The 22,184-nt window shown below is 52.1% G+C and overlaps 1 protein-coding gene across 6 annotated transcripts in view; it reads right to left on the bottom strand.

The window, feature by feature from the left end:
• Positions 1-22,184, bottom strand: part of Chst15 (carbohydrate sulfotransferase 15) — a 68,583-nt gene that overhangs the window by 32,936 nt on the left and 13,463 nt on the right. Inside the window, exon 1 of one of the 6 annotated variants that reach the window (XM_078024702.1) lies at positions 18,402-18,573. The exons of 3 other annotated variants lie outside the window; for them this stretch is intronic. The gene's annotated coding sequence lies outside the window, so the exon portion shown is untranslated. Of the gene's footprint in view, positions 1-13,605; positions 13,751-18,401; positions 18,574-22,184 lie in introns of those variants that run through there. 2 more of the 6 variants (XM_078024699.1, XM_078024709.1) reach the window with 2 other exon arrangements.

Genomic DNA, 22,184 nt, shown 5'->3' with positions numbered 1-22,184 from the left:
GGAGACTCTACAGAGTTAACCTGCAATCATTGTAGGTTTATGAGTTCCAAAAAATGTGTTTGTATGGGTGAAACACAGCAGGAGCAACCCAGGCCAAAGTGATTCACCCACGATGCAGGGACTCCATGGAGCCAGCGCTTGCTCCCTAAGGGAGCCGCGTAACACCAGAAGCAGGCGATGCTGGAAACCGCCATGGGAGCCAGTCCCAAATCAGGATGCAGCTGCCCAGACCCTCACACCACATTATCTCCTGACAAGTATGTGTTTAGGACAACCGCAGCTGTTTTGTGTCAGTTTGGGGACAACTGACCCCACTCCCCACCTCCGCCTCTCTTCAGAGTTTCTGTCACTTCCTCCTGGCTCCCTCTCCTTGAGCAAGCCCCTCCCACAGTCCTCTCCAACAGTCACCTTGCCCTAGATCATTCTTCCTGACGCCTGGGACACCTTCTCTGTGCTCTGTCGGCAGCAAGGACTCTCTAAGCATGGTTGGCGAGACCTTCCCCGCTGGCCCAAAATGAGCGCCAAAAAAAAACACAAGCAGATTTTTAGCTATTTTTAAAGCACCCTTAACTCTGTAGTGAGTTCATCATCAACCTTATTTTTGTTAATAACAGCTTTTCTGCATGCCCTACAGCACAGGAAGCGTGCTCCAGGTGACCATCCCATCCATCACCATTGCTATAAGAAAGAGCCATTCATGGAGGCCAAGTCGCCAGGATCTGCAGCCACCTCCTCCCTGGCTGCCTGCCTACGGAGCCCAGGGAGTCTCAACTGGGCAGAGAGGTGGGGTGCAGCAAAAATGCTTTCCCAGCAGTCAAAGGTCCCCAAGGCTTTGGACCTGCCCTTCAATCCAGCTCAACCTGCCAGCGTCATGACCTCAGGCCATAGACTTAATGATCTGTGACCTGATTTTTTTTCATCTGCAAAATGGGAACTAAACTATCATGGCCTCCTGGCCTGAACATGAAGAACTGATACACACTCAAGCCGGCACTCAGCACGTGGCCAGCCTCCATGGGGCAACGTGTGCTTTGCACAGTTACTGGTGAGTCCGTCAGGCCCTGCTCGAAGGCTATGAGCTCTCAATGCATAATCCTGGGCAGAGCTGTCCCACTTTCCTGTCTGCCACTAACCTGAAGTAATGACAGGGAAGAGGCAGGTGGCAGCTCAAGGCAGGCACACACACGCAGGAAGGGGCCCCGAGCTCGGCAGGGGAGAGGAGCCAGTGAGGGTCAGAGGTGATCAAGATCATTTTGAGGCTCTGGAGAGCTCCCAACAGCCCTGGGGACAACTCTGGAAAAGTTCAGCCCTGCAGAGTGACTGTCCCCTCCAGAATCTGTTTCATTGCCAAACAGGAACAATTTTCCAGAAATGTGCCCATCCCCAAAGATCTGGGGAAAAGCCAGCCACTTATAAGACGGAGGAGAGAGGCCGCAGAGGGAAACTCCTGAGGGACCCTGGGATTTAACTGCAAAGCCATTTGCAACAGGAAAGCCCTGGAACATGGTGAAGATCATGGTGGGAGCAGTCAGAGCCAGGTCCAACCTGGACAAGCTCCAGAGAAGCTTGCCGCGGGTGCCGGCTGGCAGTATGAGCCAGCCAGCACTCGCACCAGCCCTGCCTCTTACAGGGAGGAATCCAAGGCCCTGCGTGGCCAGCAGCTCCTGGGGACAGAGGGGGCCTGGGTGCTGCGCAGCAACAGAAATGACCATCCTGACCTCCGATCTGACCTCAGGGTCTAGCAGCTCATCCAGGCCAGAGCATTCCTCTCCCTCCGGGTCCAGGGTCTCCACAGGAATTCCTTTCCAAAAAAAGACCAGCTGTGTGGTCTCACAGAGAAGGGGAGGAAGGGAGGCCTGCAGAGGCAGAGGCTGGCCTGAAATGGGGCTGCCTCCTCTGGTCTCCTCAGGGACCCCTGTGGCCTGGGCCATTGGTTCCTAACTTGTCTGGATTCCAACTCTGCGTCACCCAAGCCTGTCTCCTGCAGCTCCCCACGGGGGACGGGCGACAGGTCCAGCCAGGGTGAGGCTGGCCTGCTGCCAGGCGTGAGGAAAGGGAGAAGGAGGGACAGAAAGGACAGAGGGACCAGGGGCTGAGGACAGGGGAGGAGGAGGAAGGCTGGCCCCACAGGGGCGGAGAGTGCTGAGACCAAGGAGAGGACTAGAGTGCCTGGTGCAGAGCCAGTCCCAGTGCAGCCCCTGCCCTGTTTAATTCCTGCACATCAAAGGGACAAGCCTGGGCGGGTCCTGTGTGACTGAACACACTCTGGGGAAGCAGCTGGGTGAGGCACCCTGTGGGGGTGTCCTTGACAGTGTGCTGAAGCTTGAGAGCCTCAAAGGGGCACCTTCCTGGCAAGTCAGGGACCCCTGGGTGTGGCACCGAGCCCAGCTTCCCCCTGCAGCAATCCAGACGGTATCAATCCTGGCTGGTAACCCTGGGTCAGTCACCTCCTTTCTCTGGGCCTTTTCCCATATGTAAGCAACAGACTTAAAAGTAACCCTCTCAGCCCTAAGACATGCAGGTTTCTGATTTGAAGTTAATATCTCTTCAATAAAAACCCTCTGTGTGTCTTCCAGGGCTGCTCAGCCACCTGTGGTTTTTAGTGAATGTTGAAGATCAGGTGCAGTACTTGCTTTATTAGCTTCCAAAGAAGCTGGCCAGGCCCTCCAGGAGGCAGAGCACATTTCCTCCTGAGGAGTGGCCCATGCCCTGAGGCACACAGCTGTCAATCACAGGCGATCACTTGGTGCAGGGCCTGCCTAGGCGGGGGCTGTGAACATGAGGGACACAGTCCAGGTCTCAAGAGCTAACTTCAGAGCAAAGGCTCCAGGGTCTCCAGGAAGGGGGCCACCCTCAGAGTCATACCCCCATCTCAAGGGTAGCCTCCAGGGCCACCTGTCCCCGAGAATCTGCAGAAGGACTGTTCCTGCTGAGGGCCAGAGGCATCAGGAGAACAGCAGGGGTGCACTGCTGGGGCAGGAGGGGGCGTGGGTCTCTCCCGCTCCCCGTGCCAGCAGACAGGCCACACAGCTAGACACCTCAAGTGCACCTTATGACAAGGTTTCCTCTGCAAGGGGCAGGGTAGATAAGAGGCTTCACCCATGTTCAGACTGCAGCTGTCACCTAGTGATTTCAATGTGCACAAAAGACTCTAAAGTTCCTTGTGACACAACCAATAATTTTCTTTTTCTGAAACCAATGGAGGAGAAAATGATTTCAGAGCACTCGTTTTATTATTTCCAATGGTCACTCAAAGTGGTGCAGGCACTGGATTTTCCACCCGAGCCTGTCTGTCCCCAGCTAAGGTTTTCTGCTAAGGAGGAACTTCCTCAAGAAGAGTGTCACCGTGTGCTGGGAAGCCTGCCTAGAAGTGGCCCTGGGTCACAAAGCAACCAAAGCCACACAGCCAGAAAGCATTTCAAGGTTCGTGGACTCCGCTCAGGCTTTTCAAGGACTCCAGAGACAACAAGAGAGGGAGATGAATGCTAGCTCAGAGTCAGAGCCCAGCAGAGCTCCATAGATCAGCCTTCACGACAGCAGCTCCCCGAGGTCAGCATGGGGGTCCCCCAGTTATATATGGGAAACTAAGGCCCAGAGGGGTTAAACACATGCCCAGAGCCACATAGCTAGCCAGACGTGAGGCCAAAGGCAACCACAGGTGGTTGGCCACAAAGTCTGTGATCTTTCTCCTGTTCCACACAAATGAAGCTGTCACTGCAGAAGCTGGCAGAGTCATGTGTGAGCCACCACCAAGCCCACTGACCCCTGCCTCCCAGGTGAGGAGCGAGGCTGGAGCAAGCTCAACAGGATGGCGACGGGCAGCCAGGAAGAGCACAGGGCCTCTCTCAGGGCACGTGCTCCAGAGATAGTGTCTAGATTAATGAGTGAAATAACATAACCAGAAAGCACAGAAGTTCCCAGAAACTATGCAGAGCAGGGCTCTGGGTAAGCCTTGCTGATCCTCATGGTTTTAAACACTGTTTTGTTTCTAAAGATAAGCAAAATAATAGCCTGCTACTCGTAACAAGAATGACACCAGCTAACACTGACAAGGCTTCCTTGTATCCAGGCACCAGGCTGGATTTATAAGGACTATGCTATTTAAGTGTCACAGTAGCCCAAGGGAAAGTGCAATTGTTATCTCCAGTGTACAGATGAGGAAACTGTGGTCCAGATAATTTGATGGCATGCACCTTCTTCCCAGATTCCTTACAAATCAAGACAGAGTGCAGGCCTGAGACTGGGCTGAGGAGTCACCACCCTGGATTAAGCACTGGCCATGCCATTTAACTAGCCACATGGCTATAGGCACACCCTTTCCACTGAGACCCTCATTCTCTTTTTCTCAAAGTGATCCGGAAAGTTCAACATCACCCCAGGAACCAAGGATTTCAGGAACCCAGGACCTTTGAAAAACTTTTTTTGCATGCTCTGGTCCAATGTTTCTACAACCTCAAACCTTAACTACCAGGACAAAGTGACACATTTTTCAGACCAGGAATCACGTGCACTCTCATGCAGCTGGACCACAAAGATAAGTGGCATATTCTATCGCCTTCCAACAGTTCTTCTCTAACACAACGGGGAAATGAATGAGAAGAAGAAGCACACCGAGACCACATAGGAAACCCAAAGGAGCAGGGCTGCTCTGTCCACCCTGGTGCCCCAGACCCCTCCTGGCCACTGTGACCTGACTTCAGGGACAGTGAGAAGACCGCTGAGCAGCAGAAATGCCCAGATGTCCTTCAGATGGGTGGAGACAAGGGCTCACATGTTCAAAACCAACTGCGAATAATGATTTTGCAGATGCACCGTGGAGTCCTAGGATGAATATATTCGAGACAGCACAATTGAGGGGGGCAGCTGCAATCCCCACCAGATGGCCGCTGATGATCGGAATAGTTGGAAACATTGTTTCATTTCTAAAGATGAGCAAAAGAAGAGTCGGTTAACCCTTGAAGGAGAAGAACTGCCTGGAAATCCTCGGTTGGACTTTCTTTGTGACGGGCAGCCTGACTGGCTGTCCTCTGACCAAGGGCAGGCAGGAGTGAGCACCCGAGGCAGCCCGGCCCATAGCAAGTGTGGCCAGGACAAGCAGATCACCTGAGCACCAGCCCTGGTGGGTGCTGGGGACCCCAAAAGCATGCAGAGATGTCGCAGCCTCCCTCCGCAGAGTTGTAATGTCCCAGCAACTTCCCCCCGAGGTGTGCAGGGGGCTGCATGAACCGGCAGGACAAACCAGAGCTTCTGTGTTTCAATGATTTAAATATTAATAGTGTCATTTTTAAATTGATACCCAGATTCATTCAATCTGCAGAGGTCCGGCTCACTCTGCCGGCTGCAGGAACGTCAGAACATACATCTCTTGCACTCAGAGAAGGAGAGCTGGAGAGGCCCGGAGACAGGGTAGGCGAGGCGCAAACACAATCTGAGAACCTGTCCTGCCCTTACTCTGGGGCCTACTGCTTCTCACCCACACCTGATGGTTGACACCAAGGTAGGTGCAATGACTCCATGGTGCAGACAGGAAAACTGAAGCTCTGGGCAGGCAGCAGCTTGCAAGCAGGAGGCAGAGCTGGGTTTAACACGCACTGAAGCCCCAGCTCCCGGCACTCCCTCCAGGATGGGAACTGGTAGGCTCATAAACCCCTCAGTTTCCCAGTGCTGACTGTGGGGTAGAGCTGGGCGCTGTGCCTTCCACTTACACCAGTCCATGTGACTTCCAGGCTTGCTCACCCAGAGCAGGCACCGCTTTGTAACTATAAATATAATGAAGAAGAAACAGTAAATACTGAGCAACAGATGTAGCATATACAACTGGCCTGGGCCCAGGGCCCCACAACACGGACTCACACCTGTGCATGTGTCTCTGGGCCTAGTTTGCCACCTGCTCTCCGCCAGCCCAAGAGAACGGGAGACGGCAGGGAGGCTGTAGGGCTCCAGGATGACCAGGCGAAAGGCCTGTGAGAAAAGTGCAAATGGGAAGTTCAAGTGCAAATGGGAAGTTCCATCCAAGGGTCACTTTCCCCCCTTATTTCTCAAGACATTCAAAAAAATTGAATTAATCACATCTTCCCACCCACCACAAAGGGTCCTAATGCAAAGGGTCCTCGTCACCATCGTCGTCGTCATCATAATTATCATAACTCAATTCCATTTAACTCAAAATGATGTACCCGGGAGTAAGCCAAAAGGACACTGTCCCTTGCCTTCTCTGTCAGGATGATGGAGAGCCCAGAGCAGACCACAGAACTCCCCAGAGTGGGCATGCATCTTTATAAACGTGCACAGGCCGAAAAGTACCAAGTCCAAGGACAAAAGGGACAATGTGACTCTGGAGGACACAATTTTGTATTTGTTGATGTTCAAAGAGAATGTTTGAGAGAGACAGGAATCTTAGATCCAGAAGTATGCAAACACACACACACACACACACACACACACACACACACACGCATGCACGATACCTCTTCCTGGCTGTATCCTGGGGCCCACTACTTTTCACATTGGGCCTGTTTGCTCCCCTGACGCATGGAACCGTAGCACCCACTGCACAGCGCTGTGGGCATTGAACAGGACCAGCCATGCCAAATGCCTCTGTGGTGCCCACCGACTCCCAGTGCTCATAACCCAGCCACAGCCATCATCTCCGCCTGGTATCCCCACATACCCAGTCTCTGCAGACAGGACCTCAGCCAGCAGCACGGCCCAGCCTGGCCTGACTCTGCAGCAGAAGACTTCAGGCAGGACAAAGGCAGCAAGGTCTGAAAGAGATGGTGCAGAAGTGCCCCCTCCCCGACTGACTGGCCAGGGCTCCAACAACTGCCAGGACACCCGGAGGCAGGAGCTGCCTGGGGCGGAAAGAGGGCCAGGAAGGAACTCTGCTTTCAGACTTCCTCTAGGGTTTGGAATATAGAACCAGTTTCGGAGAACCCCACTCAGATCTGGAATCTCGACTCCTGACCTCTGTAAACTAGGTCAAACACACCTTCATTTAAAGACACGTCACCTGGGACGTGAACCTGAATATGCCTGGTCTATCAAAAAAGGATTCTGTTTTTCTCTTCTCTTCTTCATTAGTAAAAACAACCTAAAAGTGTTTTAGGTGAGCTACGATTGTTTTAGAAAGATCTCTCCAAGTTTCAATATTTGAAGCAGGAGAGTTGAACATTCAATAAATATTATACCTAAAGAACATTCTCCAAGAATGCCATCGATGTCCACCCTGAGCATAGCTGAGATACTGCTGGCACAGGGCTGTGTGTGCCCGTCTTGTCAGGGGCAGCGCTGGCTCTGCAGGGAAGCCCCCGCCTCCAGCCAGGGTTAGCAGGGCAAGAAAATCGTCGCAGAGTCAGACGCCGAGCGCTGGGAGCCACTCGATGCTCGCAGTTCTATGTAAACAAGCTAATAAAAGAAAACTTGTTCAAAAATTAATAAATGGGTCTTGGCTCCAGCAAACCAACTCCCACGGAGCAAATGATCTATGATAGGAGAAATTTGTAACCTTTTCAAATTAACTACAGAGGAGTGGAATCTCTTTTGCAGAGATTTGGAAAGTTCAGGGATTCCTTACAAACTTGGGACTGATTCACAGAGAACAGATTCCCTCCTGGGCTAAAAAGCAAGTCTCCAAATTTAAAAAAAAAAAAAAAAAAAAAAAAGGTCTTGTAGCAGACTTCCTATCCAGAGTTGCTCTGATCTGTTTCAGAAAAATAAACATTTGGCCAACGCACACAGTTGTTCAGACCTCCAGTCGGCACAGGAGGAATTCCTGTTGACACCACCCGAGGGCCGATGGGACGCCACACCCATCCTCCCAAAGGCAGAGCAGAGGCCGCAGAGCAGACTGGACTTGGAGGCCAGGGCAGCTCGGAGCAAGCGGAGCAGGACCATTCCTGGCTGTGTGGCCCTGACGGCCACACAGGGCAGCACAGCAACCGCACCTACTGGTGACTTCCAGCAGTTCGCTCAGCCCCTCCTCCAGCCTGGGCTTATAAATGGGGAGGTCCATCTCTCCTTGCAGTACTGCAGGTGCCTGCCTCTGCCCCTCTGGCTGTGTGTCCGTCCCTCTGTCCCCCAGCCTCCTGGCTGTCACCATTTCTCCAGCACCTCTGGCCCTGCTGGACCCGTCACTGCTGTCCACCCTCTGGACTCAGCCAATATGCCTCACCCCAAAGCCCAGACCCAGTCAGGCCACGCTGTCCTCAGACCCCACAGCACCTTTGCGGGCGCCTGTCTGACAGCATCCTCCTGAACCACTAGGTGATGAGCCCTGTGAAGCCAGCAGAGCTCCACTCGTGGAAAAAAAAATGCAGAAGGAAGATTAAAAAGGGAGGCAATGAACAAAAACACCGCACAGTCGTGAACAGAAAACTCCCAATAAATGGGGGGGGGGGTTGTTGTGTATTTAAAATTCTGCAAGCGAAAGAATCCTGCCCCACTACACTCACTCTGCACTGAACACCCATTTCTTGCTGTCTCTGGGGCCAGAGGCCATCACCTGCCTCTACCGTGGGACTGTTGGCGGGGGATGCCTTCATGGGCCTGGGGAGCTGAGGCTCTTGGAGAGCCACCCCTCAGCTGGTGCTGCTGGAGCCCTGACAAGGGGGTCGGAGGCCCCAGGGTGCGGAGGCCCCAGGGTGCGGGTCACTGACGAACCTCAGGCACGCCCCCCACCTTTTCTAAATTAGCTTTCACACTCAAGAAAACACCAAAATGACATGTCTCCGTAAATTACATGACTGTGTCTGAGGGCAGAAGTTTCCTTGTCTCCGGTGAGTTTTGTTTTGCCCTTTGCAGTTCTTATAACCCTCTCAGGCCCATTCTCAAATGTACTGAGTCGCTGCCACATTTCACCACGTGTTAGAAAATCCCAGCATTGAGCTCAGGACAAAAGAAGGGGAAAAACACTCCTCCCTCTGGACTGTGTTCATCTTTGCTGTAAAGGAAATTTGGAAGTGTTTCAAAATCGCCAAGCCTTCCGAGTCGACCCAAAGCCCAGTCACCCTCCTGCTTTGTGCCTGTTCTGTTTCCCTCAGCTACAGGCCCCTTCTAGACTTCAGAAGGGTACAACATCACATCATTTAATGAGCTTCTCCAGGCCATGAACTGAGAGGTTTGCTGGGTATCTCGGGGGAAGGATTTGGGGTTCAATAATTGCTCACCTCTCACCAGCAGGGGAGAGGGAGTTCCCCTTCCTTTTAAAAAAATTTTTAAGTTTTTAAAATTTATTCTCAGCCTCTTTAGCTAGCGCAGTGGCTGGGCCTCGAGCCCAAGGCTGTCCTGTCCCTCTCCACCAACAGCTGGATGTGCTCTGTCGCTGCCTCTGCTGCCGTTTCTGGGCCTACCCCTCTCCTCTTGTGAGGCTGGTAGAGAGAAACAAGTCCACGCTGTCACTAGACAATTTCTTTTTTCCCTATGTTTATAAGCTGTGACTATCTGCACCTTCTGGTGGTGATAAAATTGATGACATCACTGGATGCTATTTGTTGGAATCTTTTTCTGAGTTTCCACACCCAGACCTTGATCAAAAAAGAATGATCATGAACAAATCCCAAACATGCTTTCCCCTGGGAATGGCCAAAAGTGTTCATTTTATACCTTAAAAGAAATGAAGACATTTCATCTTGGGGAGGGGGCACCTCCACCTGGGCTGCCAAGCACCTCGCTGCTGGGGGAGGGGGTCCAGACCAGAGGGCGGCTTGTTCTCTGGGATGCTATCTCCCTGTCCCCATCAGCTGAGCCCTAACCCTGCCATAGCTTTCTGAGACGGTGCAGGGACACTTGGTGACAGTAGGGCTGTGCTGACACCTACCCTGTGTTCAGCCTCCTCTTTTGTCCCACCCCCCCCCAATCCCATTTGCAATCTGACCTGTCCCAAAAGGGCTTTGCAGCTAGAACAGGGGAGCAGCTGCACATTCCAGAGGAGCTGGCTGGACTTTTAGAGCATCCCGGGGCATGCAGCCCCCAGCCCAGGTGACGATCGCACCCGTGCCTCCACTTCCTGCACGCATGTCACAGGATGTGATTATTAAAGCAGGGCACCTCAAGCCCCCTTCTTAAAGTTTTCTTTGGGGATCATAAAGAGGAGATCAGGAACATTTTCCAGAGGCAACATGAAGCTTTTCCATATTTACCTCCTATGGATTTATTCTGGCTAGTAATTTATATTCACATCATTCATTGAAATAGCTTGCATCTTTTGTACTTATTCAAGAATATTTGTTCAGTAATCAGTGCTAGTCCTTGAGGAAGGAAGCAGAGAAGGGCATGCTTCTGCCCTGCTTCCTGAGTTGCACGAGCCAGGTAGGCATGGAAGTTGCAGAGAAGCCCAGATCAGACTGAGGCACCCGGGAGACCGTCTTATTGGAGCCCTCTTTTCCCAGTTAAAGACCAGGGTCAGGCAATCTGCCCAAAAGCAAAGCTGACTTTCTATTCCACTGAACAGGGCCATTGGACACTTCTGTGGGTTGAGCAATTGAGCTTAAAACTCGAAGCCTAGCCATCCAGTATGTGGGGACAGAGTTAGAAACAGAAGGTGATATCATTTCCCCAAGTAGAGCTGGGTTTTCAAATTTCATTAAGAGCTGCGGCTAAGCATGCAAAGTGAAAGTGATGCACGGAGGCAATTACCCAGGTACTTAATGTCAAAACTCCCACAAACTTTGCCTCAATTAGTGAACTAACTGAAGCAAAAAATAAACATATGGCTAATTCTGGGAATAGCTGGCCCAAGCCCTCTCCTTCTCAGGGACAGAGGCAGAGGCTGGGGATGGCAGAGCTGGTCTCCACCCTGGAGCGGTTCATGCATTGAGCACTCGGGAGCAAAGTGACGGTGACAAGGACATGGGTTCTCCAGACGCCTGGGGTTCTCATCCCTAAATGTGCCTCGGCGCCTCGCCCTGAAACAGGAGAGCATGATAACACCTTCCCAACAAAACTGCAGGGAGGCCTGCGCAGGAGCGGCCGCCCCATCATTGCCAGAACAGTTGGCAGCTGTCTCCATGATGATAATGTTCACTGTCACCCTCGTCCCCATTACCACCTGCTCAGGTCTGGGGCTAGTGAGGAGCAGGGTGAGTCTCTGGTCTATTCTGTGTCATGCAATTCGGTTTTATTCTGGCTGCTCTTCTAGAAGCCTGGCTTGCTGACAGGCACCAGAAATGAATTACTTTACTGTCTGTTGCAGTAAGTGATTCCTCGGATTCTAATGCAGAAAGAGGAGATCAAAACGCATGCATCTGAATGTCTTCTAAGGCAGTTGTGAGAAGCATCGCTGTGCTCTTAGAAAACAATTCTTTCATCACCTGTCTTGATATCCCCGCTCTCAAATACAAGAGAAAAAAAAATCAGAACGACAGAGGAGACCGTTTCTTTTAGAGGGAGACCTTGTCTCATGAATAACTGCAAAATGTTCAATTTTAGTAAGAAACACAATTCAAATGGTAAAGACAGGATCGTTCTTATTAGAATGTTCAGTCTCACGGCATTTGTGGCTCTTCTTTCTTACACAAAGAGAGGGTAGCCAGGAGGTCATCCCAGCCATGAAGCGTGTGTCAGAGGGAGGGCGCCTGAGCATGTTCTTCTGGGCTCCCTGCGGCAGGCAAGGGTGGGAAAGGACCAGGGAGGTGAGCCCTTGGCCTCTCGGCAGGGACGAAGGCCGTCACCACTCAGGCACCTATGGACTGAGCACCCCCCCCCCAGCACCCTCCCCAAGGAGGCAGTGAGCCCGAGCTTCAGGATTCTCTAGGCCAAGTTACAAACTCCCACAAACCAACATCTCATTGAGTCGCACTTTCTGGAGCATTCCAGAATACAGAGAGCTGTGCTTCAGCTGAATGCTATGGGTTCCGCTCTAGTACAAATCAACACCACGTGGCCAGGAAGCAGGGGAACCTTCCAGAGCTCAGCCAGCCACTCTGTGGGGGGCTTCTCCCACCCATCCCCATCAGCAGGGTGGCATGAATCATAATGTGCAGAGGCACGATGACAAAGTAACCCTGCAGGGCTCATCAGGGCTGGTCCTGGGGCCTTGGGGAGAGGAAGTCTGGGGTCTCTGGCAAGTCTCAGGGTGTCCCCACCCCACACTGTGCTGTCACATCAAGGTTACCGAGCATCACAGGTGGCCCAAAGTGGGCAGCATGAACGAGGAGAACACTGTGCCGGGTCTGGGCCAGAGGAAGGCCAAAGCAGGCTACAGAGTCCAAGTTGAAGGTTGCAGAAATCTGAGTCATGAATTTAAACAGGGGAGGTGGAGCAGAGGGTTCATCCACAAGGCCCAGGGCATCTGTATGAGATCCTGGTGTGGGGCACTGGGAACAGAGGTCTGTCTGAGACCTGGCCTCCCCAGATAGGCAGCTTGTCCTTGCCAGAGCAGACCCTAGTCCTCCTGAGAAGAACAGGGACACAGACTCCTCTCTCACTGCCTGACCCCAGCATTTCCTGTCACCAGGCCTGACCAACCAGGATTTTTTGTTAGGTTGCACTAAATGAGGAATGAAATAAGGGTAAAGCAGTCACCCCGAGAAGGGCGTGCTCCTGAACCTAAGGCTCAGCTCTGTCCCCCACTAGCTGTAGAACTTTGGACTCTGGCCCCTGCTCCTGCCTGAGGCATGTGAAAACAGTGATGTGGCCCAGAGTGTTTTAGTAGCAAGGGACACAGGACAGTCAGGGGAGTGGTTTGTAAAGAGAAAAGATTGCCACAAATGAGGTTTCTCTCTGGGGTGGTACTGGCCACAGTGTGTCCAAGAAAGTCCCTGGACGAAAAAGAAGAACTTGCTCCAGGAGTTTCAGAATAAAGCACCCTGTAGACCCAAGATTCCCGGCCCATCCTAGGCCTCCATCTCTCCCAAGAGAAATGCTCAGTGGGGGTGTGACGTCAGGGAGGTCAGTGGCCCCACTCCCAGGGCCACTGTTGACCCTTAGGTTAAGACAGCGTGCTCCGAGTTAACCCATCCCAGGCTGCATTCAGAAGCCAGTCGGGTGGGCTGAAAGAGACGACAGAGCCTCACGACACGCTGGCGTGCTCACTGGCAAGTCCCTGCCCGCCACAGCCTCTGCAGGACGCCCCTGCCCCTCCAGACCCAGGAGGCAGAGGCAGTGGCAGAAATAAAACCCAATTCATTTCCCGGGGCCACATTTCTGCTGCTTAGTACTGGGGGCTGCTTTCTACCCCCTGGGGTGGAGAATTCAGTTACATTTGGACTTCAAGGCAGAGCTCTCCCCCTGACCCAGGCTGGTCTTGGCCCACCTTGGCGTCCCACCCAGTGTCTGGGCATAGACCGGGTGAGACACGCCCCTCCCTCTCTCTTTTCTCTTCCTGGCTGTGAGCATTGGGCAACTGGGATAAGTGGCAGAAGGACAGAGCTTGGACTTGGAGGATTAGTCCTCTTTGACCCAGTACCCATGGGCCAGCCAGCGCCCAAGGGACCCAACATGGGCAGCCTGGAGGCCCTCTGCACAGCCAGGTGGGTAGCTGGCCCCCAGCTCGACTCCCAGGTGAGGGACTTGGTGGGAGGCAGAGGCTCTCCTGCACCTCCTCCAGTTCCCTGGTGGGATTCCAGCAGAGCACACTCAGCACAGCCAGAAACAATGGGAGCCACGCACCTGAGAGGAACGTCCAGGAGAAGTCAGCCTTCATGTGTTCATGCAGCCCAGTCCAGCCATGGTTCAACATGTGTCAACACAAAAGTTATCGATGAAAGTCTTGCCTCTTTTCACACGAAGTTCTCAAAATCCAGTATCTTACACTTACAGGCATCTCAATCTGGATGCTGAACTTTCATCAGAAGTACCTGATCTGTATTCAGATTTCATAAAACTTTGTCAGGAAAGGAGTTACACAATTCCTTTGTGCCCAAATTGCTCCAGTCTTAAATCTTCCAATAACTGAATTGAGAATGTGTGTGTGTGTGTATATATATTTGTGTGTGTGTATTTTTAAGTTAAACAATATATATTTTAAGTTAAACTATATTTATATATATAAAGTTAAACAAAATGTGAGACTCCACTTCCTTTGCTGTGTTCATCACATCTGAAGAGCTCCCCGGCCACATGTAGCTGGCGTCTCGGGGAGGATGGTGCAGGTACGTGGTTTTTCCAGCATCACACAAGTTCTGCTGCTCAGGGGTGCGGGGTGCAAGAGCTCCTGCCAACCTCCCAGCAGAAGGCTCTGGAAAGTCAGCTCCCAAGCTGATGTAAGCATCCCCTGAAGCACTTGCCCAGGCCTGCTGCCCCTGCAAGCAGAGGAAGGGCAGGTGGCGACAGCCCCAGGTGGGACAGTGCAGAGTGCTTTCTCTCTCTATTTCCTGTCTGTGCTCAGAGCTGCTGTGGACTGCCAGACTCTGAGTAAATGCCAACTACCTCTTCCCACGCTCTGGACTGCTGGGCACACTGGACAGCCTTGGAGGCAGGAAAAGCACTCTCCCCACCGAGAACATGGGAAGGCCTGCTGGCCAAGCTGCTCAGAAGGGACTGTGCAGAAGAGGTCACTTCTGACCTGGGATTGATCTGCAAATCAAAAGCTTTCTTGACGGAGCCATGAAGCATGGTGACAGCTTCCTGCAACATCCTCTCAAGAGAAAGTTCCGTAGGCAGGCCAGCCATGGTCACCACAAGGATTGGCCTGGAGAATTTTCTTCAATGCAAAAGAGCACAAGGACCAAAGTGCTGCTTCTGGGCTCTTCTCAGAGCCCCATCCAAGGGTGGGACACAGACTGGTTTTTCAGGAAAATGTGACTAGGGTACCATGGGGACCTTCTGTCTACACATTCCCCAGTTTATCCACTCAGCAGCCAACCCTCGGGCTCTTCGCTTTGGCGAAGGATGAAGAGGAGTCAATCTCACCATTCATTTTCCCCATCTCTTATTTCATCTCTTGGGAGAGTTCTGGGCTGCCGCTGGGGACAGTGGCATGACCACCGGGAAAGCTGGCAGTACCCGCTGAAGTTGGGCACTCCCATCGCAGACCATCCACTACTCCTGGGCCTGTGCCCAGCGAAACACGTCCTGTGCTTATCAAAAGACGCAAGCTGGACGTCCCTTCAGACTGATTATAGAGCCCCCAAACTGGAATCACACAATATCTACCATGAATCTAACCTAGTATCCACCAGGAACTGGAGTCACACCACGTCGGCTCTGAAAGTGAACAGGCAGCACCAGGGAGGAGACTCACAAACGTGGGTTGAGCGAAGAAGCCACTGTGAAGGGACAGCCCACGGGGTTCCATGTCCATAAAGGCTGAAAACCAGAGGAACCCGCTAGACCAGGGCAGCCAGGAGAGGGGGATCCTGGGGCAGGGTGGGAAGTGCTTAGTAACCTGAACGCACCGGGACTCCTGGGTGCTGTTTACACGCCTGATCTAGGTGCCGGCCGCACAGGTGACTTTGCCGGTGAAAACCCATCAAGCTGTACACACAGGATGGATACTCTATGCATATTTTATTGAAATTTAAAAACAGTCCAAAAGCAAAGAAAGGTAGATAGTGGTATTAAGTTTCTGCCATATAAGAAACGGAGAGACGGAGGGCCCATGTCAAGTTCACCCCAGATGATGGGCCAACACAGACAGTGCACTCAGCCCTGCACCTTGACCATAAGGTGAGTGTTCTTCCCTCGGGCCAACGCCCATTTCCTTTCAGAGGTGCCAAACCAAAGCTTCCTCTGTCCACATACTGTAAATCAGTTAGCAGAGCTCGTAACTACTTGGGGCTTATTTTACGACCCAGCTTGCAGTCAGACAGCTAATGACCTCCAGTTGCCAGGTTTGATGGGTTTCCAGGGTTTCAATGGCTCCTCCATGGATTCCACCAGGAGGCCCCGCACTCGCTCCACACGGCAGCCACCTGCAGGCAGGGCACACAAGGGCGGGAGAGGTCCCAGGTGAGGCTTTAAAGGGCTCTATTCTCTCGCACCTCTGTCCACAGGTGGCTTCCTCAGGATGGACAGGGGTGCAGTCCACAGCCGGCCCAGGCAGGCCTGCTGCACCCCAGAGAGGGCGTCTGCCATCTCACCCCAGGATTCTCTGTCACTCTGCAGAGTCAGGACCCGGGGGCCAGGAAGACACTGTTGCCATGGAAAGTTTCCAATCTGCAAGTTGCTTCCAGATAATTTCTTAAATCTCTCAAATTCTCCCCAAAGGAGAAAGAGAATGAGTCAATTCCTGGCATCTAAATGTGGCTGAGGAGGCCAGTTCCCACGCACAGCAGTGGGCAGGGGCACTAAAAGTGGCATGCCCTCAACTGCTGGGGGCACAACTGTGAGGCAGTGAGGGGCAGTGCCAGGGATCCGCCAGCTCTAGAAATCAATCCAATACCCAGGAACAAGGATTCTGGCACATTCTGAACCTCAACAAGAGAACCACAGGTCCGGGTGACTCCCGGGTCTGTGACATCTCCCTGAGGCTCCCTCGATCCACCTCTTAGATCTCACAGTGTCTGCGGGCTCTGACCCGGGAGGCCTTCCAGTACCCACCACCCACCCCGCCGCTCCCTGGGCTCAGAGCCACCTAGGTGCCCTGCACTCTAGCCACCACAGCACACCATCAACAGGACAAGCTCGCTTGCAGACCTGGTCCACCTCATGCTGCTCCTTGGTGGCCTTCCTCACAACTGAAATGAGGGGCCATCACTGAACTCTGTGCTGCCACAGGGGCTCCCCCAGGCTCTGAGCTCCATGAGGCCGCGGCCAGGCAAGACGGCTCATCCTGCCTTCCACAGCCACCGCTATCTGTATCTGTGTCTGCACCCCTATGTGGGTTAGGGCTCAGAGTGGGGTGCCAAGGCATCCCAAACACCCAGCTGTCTGGCAATGTTATTCTCTCCCCCGCCCAGTACCTCCCATAACAGAAAGAACAGAGCACAGCACTGGTACAAATCCTCCAGCCAAACATTGGTCTAGCCTCCGCTCACTGGGTGACCTGCTACCAACCTCTCTGGGCCCCTATCTGCCCCTCTGTAAACAGGTATCATGTAGCCTACCATTCAGGTTTGGAGAGACTGGCTGAGTTATGTAAAGCTCAGGACACTGCGTCTCCAAAAGGACAGTGTGCTTTTCTTCTGTCTTTACAGTTTCCTCCCATGTGAGGCCACTGTCCCAGAATGCCAACTCACAGGCCCTACTGGGAATCAGCCTCATTCATTCATTCATTAACAGACCCACTGACTTTGCAAGTTGGTTTCCATGATCAAGAAACAAGCAGGGTGACCTACAGTGGTCCCTGAAATCCTCGGCCCTCTCCAAGAGCTCCCCTCTTGGCAAAGAAGGACAGAGGACCACGCAGAAGGCATCAAAGAGATGCAGCCGTGCTGGACACAGACAAAGTGCGAACAGGACAGACAGGATCCCTTCCCTGTGTATTGCTGAAGTTTGGACCACCGCCCACCCCCCATAATACTACTTACCCAATAGCCTTAAACAAGACTTATTATTCAACTTGTCTTAGACTCCTACATCAGACGGTAAAAGTATTATGGGGTTTCCGCCTCTTATTTTCTTTTTTTCCAAATAAAAACAAGGATTATGAATGTCTCGATAGGGAAGATAAAAGGTAAATAAAACCAGTGTTCTCTTGGGAATCCAGGTGCTCTATTTGTTATATACAGAATAAGTGAAGGGCCGGCTGAGCACTTCATGATGATGAGCATTGTCCCCCACAACCAGGTACAGCACAGGTTGCCTCTCCCTGCACCATGGGGCCAGGCGGCCCCAGAACCACTGCTTCCTGCCCGGCTCGGGGTCCTGCCTTGCTCTCTCTCCGAAGCCAGGAGGTATAAAAGATGGCTCCTTTCTTTCTTCCACGGTCACAGCCCCATTCAGACCCATCAACTTGTGACAATGAGGGCAGAGCACAGAGTCCTGGCTGCCTCGGAGCTCACATGTCCACTGGCCTCTGTACAAACTGAGGACAAAAGGAAGAAACCCTGGCAGCAGCTCACCAGTCCCCACGTGGCTGCTGTGGAGCAGCTGACCCGGGCAGCTGGACCTATGCGTTCCGAGTGAGCGTCCACCCCAGGTCCCACCCCCACCGCCCCAGCATAAAGGTAACTTCAACCTTCATTCGAGATCCCCAGTTCCTATTTAAAACCTGAAGTCTGGCTGTCCTTGGCTGGAAACGTCCCTCTCTGGCAGCCAGCCCTGGATGCTACTCTCGCCTTCTCCTGGCTTCCAAGAAGAAAAGGGCACCCACTGGGCTTGGGCAAGTCCGGGCTCCCCACACTGGGTGAGAACAAAGACTCAACACAAAGGAGTCAGGTTCCTTCCAAGCTCTGCAGCCACTTGCCCCGGGGGAGAGATGCCCTGAGCTGGTCTTGCTTCATCTCTGAGATGCACTGTGCCCCTCTCCCTGCCTCCCCGACTTTGCAAGTTGGTTTCCATGATCAAGGAACAAGCAGGGTTACCTACGGTGGTCCCTGAAATCCTCGGCCCTCTCCAAGGGCTTCCCTCTCGGCAAAGAAGGGTGGAGGACCACGCAGAAGACATCAAAGAGATCAAGAGCTGAGCGGAGCCGGGCTTCCCCCTCTTGGGACTGAGACACACGTCAGCTATGCTCAGCTCTGGATTGTCACTGACAGTCTTTTCTATCTTGCAGGGAAAAATCGCACGGCCTTGAGAGTCAGTCTCTCTCTCTCTCTCTCTCTCTCCCTCTCTCCCTCTCTCTCTCTCTCTCTCTCTCTCTCTCTCTCCCTCTCTCTCTCTCTCTCTCTCTCTCTCACACACACACACACACATACACACACACACAGTCTGGAAGAGTTTTGTATTCAGGTTTTCTCTTTTCAAAGCAGAACTGTTGAGACAGCAAGTTTCAATAGAGAATTCTGATCCTGTCCATTCTGAACAGCCAGGAGGTCACTCGCCCCAGATTCCTGAACCTGAGAGCAGGAGAAGCCCCAGCAGAGACCAGCAGAAGCACTGTATGGGTGGATTCAGCTCCACAAATATCTCCTGAGGGTGCACTTAGCCAGGTGTCCTGCCAGACTCCCAGGGCACGGAACAGGCAGGAGCAGCTGCCACAGGCCCTGCCTTCAGAGGCTTCCAGTCCCTTCCCCAGGTGCTGTGCACCAAGTCACTCCAGGTCAGCATCAGGCAAGGTCCAGAGCCCGCTGCATGGGCATGGACCCTGCAGTCCCATAGTGACAGTCAGTCACACAGTGGGCCTCACACTCAGACCCTCCCTTACTTGGCTTAGTGCCCTGCTGTCCTTATTCTCAAAGTCTTACTTATTTTTAAATAAAGGACTCACATTATCATGTTGCACTGGGTCCTGAGAAGGACATAGCCTGTCTCGGAGAGCCCAAAGGAGTGAAATAACCAGGATTAAAGGGAGAGAGAGAACACACCCAGGGTGTATGTTACAGCTGCAGAACAAATATTCTGAAACCGGGATCAGGCCTCGGGTTTCTGTCCCCCATGGTGAGCAGGGACTTCCCCAGGAGCATTTCAGAATGAGAAACGGAATCTTCCACTCCCAGCAAGCCCGGAGGAGGTTAGCAAATGCTGCTTCTGGGAGCCTGTTTATCATAACTCTGATCTCGAACAGCATCTCTTCTAATGCAGCTCAGCCTGATGATCTAAAAACTGCGGGGGCCTCCTTGGATTTATCACGCTAATGTGATTACCCATTCATCCCCAGGGTCCAGGCCATCTCACAGCACTCAAGCAAGGCCGTCAGGGAAATTTACGAGCCGAGGCTTTCGAAGCTCAGCCCCTATAAATGGGAAAACCTTTACCTTCGCAGAGTCCGCAACCTGAAGAGAAAATTAAGCCCTCCAGCCAGCGCCCTGCTCTGTTAGTTTTTACAACTCGTCCCCAAGCCTGCACAGTTTAAACGCCGTTTACAAACAAGCTTCCTCTTAACCTTCCTTGGTGGAGAATGCAAAATCAATTAGGTGTACACAGATAAAGCCCTGGGTCCCATTCTGGGGGCCCCTCACAATCAATGCTGCCCGTGAGGCTGGCAGGGAAGGGCATGCACACGTCCTCTGCTTGGGACCAGCACCCTGGGCTCTGGAGCTAAGCATGTGGGTGCAGGGTGCAGCCTGCTACTCAAGGATTTTGCGTCTTGAAGAGATCAGTTTGTAATTGGTTTAACTAAAATACACCAGAGCACAATTCAATTGGAATTGAGGTTCCCATCAAATCTAATTAGGCTGCAAAAATCTCCCCAACCTTAAAAACACCTACAAGGGGTGGGGTAGAAATTTTGCTTGCATCTTTGAGCATCTCCAGCTCCATAGGTGAAAGTGTTTCGTCAGGAAATATGCACTGACAGGGAAGGGTTGTGGCAGATGTTCTCAGACAAGCCCCTTGCATCATAAGTGGGACAATAGAGGAGCAGAAAAGTCAGGCAAGAAGGCCCAGGACACACAGCAGTCATGAGAACTAGAGCCAGAAGAGTGCAGGCCTGACCCAAGGAGGGAGCCCCATAAGGAAAGCACTGGTGGTCTCTGACCTCAGGCTGCCTCGCTCCAGCCCTGACTCCACCACCAAGCTGCAGGAACTTGGGCAGGGTGGACCCAGTTTTGCTTCTGTAAAAGCGGATGTTATGCCAGGCACAGCTGTAATCCCAGCTGAGACAGAAGGATCGTAAGTTCAAGGTCAGCCTGGCAACTTAGCAAGATCCTGTCTCACCAAAAAAAAAGAAAAAAGAAAAGAAAAGAAAAGAAAAGAAAAGAAAGAAAGAAAGAAAGAAAGAAAGAAAGAAAGAAAGAAAGAAAGAAAGAAAGAAAGAAAGAAAGAAAGAAAGGAAAAAGGGCTGAAGATGTAGCTCAGAGATGGAGTGCTTGCCCAGCAGGCTCAGGGTCCAGAATTCAATCCCCAGTACAAAAAAAAAAAAAAAAACACCAGGAATGTTAATTGTATCCACCTCAAATGTTGCTGAGAGCATTGAACAAAACAAAGTAGGTGAAGCCTAACTCACACTAAGTACTGGATACCCATTGGTTCCTGTGATCAGAACCAAATTGCCCAGGTCCCGTCCTATGTTCTACTACACCAAACTGCTGTCCTCCATCCCTCACCTCCAAGAATCTCTCACATCTAGGGGCAAGAAGGTTCTCGTGTGCGCACCAAACACAACAAAGCACCATGCAGCCCCATGAAAGGCACAGAGCCCTGCTCTCCCAGTATTTGCTGGTCTGATGGAAACTGCAGCCGACTGCCAACTGGAAAGGACCCAGACAGAATCTAAAAGATAAACAATGCAGAAATTTATGAAATTCTCAAATGCTTCCAAACAGCCATGGATCCCCAGATTTAATAAATTAGGAGACAACAGAGAGGATAGTCTGCAGCTTGGTTGATGGTACTGTGCCAGCATCAATTCCTGGCTGGGATGTCCTAGGAAGATGGCATTCCAGTGGCTGTCACTGATGACAAGGGCACGCAGGAGCTCTGCACTATTCTTGCAGAGCTGTGAGTCTGAAATTATTTCAAAATAAAAAGTCAAAACAAAATTATGAGGTGGTGTTTTGGAGTGCTAAAAGATTAAGGGGACTCCCAGAGAGGTTTCCCATGGCAAAACAGTTTGGGGCAGTGGCGCAGCCTCACGGACTTGGGAGGAGATGCTAGGTGAACATCTGGAATGATTCTAAATCAAACTATTAGGAAAAAATTATTTCCTCTTATCTCTTGATTTATCTTCTTGATTCTAAAACACAGAAAGATTTATGTTTTGTCCACAGCCTAAAAATTTAATTATAAACAACATTAAACAGAGCTGTGTATTATTGCTATTGACTACAGATAAACATTCATCAGGAAAACTATGCAATGCTCCTGTACCCCCTAGGACGTCCAGGGAGGACTAGAGAGAGCTGCAGTGTATGGAAATAAGATAGGAACAATCCGTTAAGGATGTGCAGAACGTCAGCTGCCAGGATGCTCAAGGAGGGGCCAAACGTCCATGGTTTCCTATGTGAAGTCCCTGTCCAAAGGGTCTCCTCTCCTGGTGCCTGGACGTGGCACCATGCTGGGAAGGCTAATGTGGCATTCCTGCAGGTTCAGGACATTCTGTCTGCAGTGTCCAGGTATGGACAGGGTCCAGGAGGCCAGAGTGCTACCTCACGGAGACCACAGCTCCCAGGTGATTGCAGGACCTGGGCGTCTGCTCCCAGGAAGGCAGGGGCTGACTGCAACATGGACCACCCCCTGCAGGACCCTCCAGAGGTTGAGGTCCTGGA

This window comes from Ictidomys tridecemlineatus, chromosome 1 (assembly GCF_052094955.1).
Source record: "Ictidomys tridecemlineatus isolate mIctTri1 chromosome 1, mIctTri1.hap1, whole genome shotgun sequence".
Taxonomy (NCBI): Eukaryota; Metazoa; Chordata; class Mammalia; order Rodentia; family Sciuridae; genus Ictidomys; species Ictidomys tridecemlineatus.
This window is presented reverse-complemented; position numbering and strand designations above follow the sequence as displayed.